We start from the raw sequence: 2,400 nt of genomic DNA on the forward strand, positions 1-2,400 counted from the left end.
CGGGAGACTGTAATGATGTGAGAGAGAGACAGGTGCCACAGACACCAGTAGACTTGGGTGGTCAGCCTGTGGCCAGAGAGAGGGCAATGGGTCAGTATCTCTTATAATATCACAGTAATGTTGTACATACAGAAATGTCCAGGAGGCGCCACAAATGTATAATACAGTATATTTAGTCCTTAGAGTGCAATGCTGGTGCTTCTTTTGTACAGTATGTAATTAATCCCCACACTTTGTAATTCTCACGTTGGGGTAGTGTAATGGAGAAGATGGTAACTTCAATGAAGAGATGACCACAGATGGTAGGTCTTTATACAGTCAGGTCCTATAATGAGACCCTTCCACCAGAAGTACTCAAAGAGTAGTACAACAGCTTTTAATGTGAAATAAGGCAAATTAATTTTGCTTTACAATTAACAGACAAAAAACATAAATAAATAACATACAACATAGATAACACATACATAAAAAGGTTACTTCAATTAATAATAGAACACCACCAATGGTATATTGGCAACAATATTCTTTTATCTGGCCCTGATATTGGGGGAAAGGCTCTTGACTGTTAGAAGACCAATATGGCATTTCCATAAAAAATGACCCAACACGTTTCATTCATTGGACTTCATCAGGGGTATAGCAAGCCATAATAGGCAATGTATATGAAATAGAATTAATTTTCCATCAAAACACAGATGATGGTAATAACAGTGTGGTTCAGCCAGGGAATCGAACATAGAGCACTGGTGAGTAATGCTTAGTCAGATGGAGAAACCTCACCTGCCATGGAGCTGGTGCAAGTTTCGATGATGCGTCTGATGGTGCAGAAACACATTCTGAGATGGAAATGCGCCACCGCAAGACACTGCAAGTGATCATCTCAGTATTAAACAAACATTGGCCACAGCATTAGCATAAGGGACACTACAGATACAGATATGTCTTTACTCATCTTTGCTACAGCTGTGCCAAACAGCCTTTCTTGGCTCGTCTAGTCCCATAAGACTCCGCTAGTGCCGGGTGTCTTCTGTGTCTTTGTTTGCCGAAAAAAGCATCTAAGTCACAATGTAATGCAGCTAGGATGCACCAGGAGTCTGCGCTGATTCATTTTTATGTGACACTTGTATATCTGTGAGCAACCGAGTCTCTCAATCAGCGTGTGCGGTGCGAAAATTCAGCGGCTGCAGCTGTTCTCCATGTCAAGTTCCGTTTGCAGACCCAGCCGCAAACAGATATTCTGCATATAACATTAACAACATACACCCGACGCTAGTAGAGCTACTGGTGGCTCATTCATGCCAGGCATATCGCGCTGCATGGCGTATTGAGGTTAGATGAGCAGGGACATATCTGTACCTGGATTTGCCGGCAGTTATAGTAATAAGTGACAGACCGAGGATCAGACAATGGAAGGAGCAGGGTCTATGTAATATGAGGACTGTAATCCTAACTGTTCCCCCTCACTCACAGCCTCAGACATAGAGCAAAGTCACTGTGTACCATATACAGAGGTGGACTATAGAAACACTATACAATGTATCCGAAATAACATAGAAACTTTCACTTTTGTTCTTATATCCTAATCATCAGGTGCTTGTGTTCTACAAAATGTATTCATCTTCTATCACATTCTTTTAAACAATTGGATGAACTCTGGGCCTCATTCAGAGTCTCTCGCTAGATGCGATCGCTCGCATCCAGTGTATGCAAATTTTTCAAAGTGACGCCATGAGAAGCGATCGCTCGCCAAGGCATAAGCACACCCACTTTGGCTGTGCGAGCGATCGCTCTGTGTATGCAGACACCCATTAGCCTATGTAGAGACGCCCATCAGCGCACGTCATCTCCAGGAAGTGTATTAAAACATTGGTACATCGAGCACCATCGGTAGCGATCGCAGCGCTTGTGGTTGCCTTACTCTGCCGCAAGCACTGTGAGGACTTCAGTGTAAAAAGCAGGCATGTGACGTGTACTATGACGCTGCGTGTTAATTATGCACGCCTTAAAAATGGCGTGGAAACACCCAGGCACGCCTGCGTTCGCACCTCCACTCCCCCTTTATTAGTGTCCTGCCCTTGTTACCACCCACAAACGGCCTCTCCTGTCACTCATTACACTGGGCTGTCTTTGCTGGGCGAGCGAGTGGGCTGTGATCGCACAGAGTAGAATGAAGTGTGCGCATGCGCAGTCGCAAACCATCGGGCCGTTTGCGAGCGCGCAGCGTTTGCGAGAGACTCTGAATGAGGTCCTCTGTACCACGCAGAGGGGCTGGTGCATTACGGCTCTTCATACTGCAGATGCAAAATGCATTCACTGAAAAATCCCCAATGCATGTATATACAATATATACAGTACAAAGCTGCAACTAAAGGAAGATATAGTATGTGCAGATGGATAACG

The sequence above is a fragment of the Taudactylus pleione genome, unplaced genomic scaffold, assembly GCF_031769625.1.
Source record: "Taudactylus pleione unplaced genomic scaffold, aTauple2 ptg000435l, whole genome shotgun sequence".
Taxonomy (NCBI): Eukaryota; Metazoa; Chordata; class Amphibia; order Anura; family Myobatrachidae; genus Taudactylus; species Taudactylus pleione.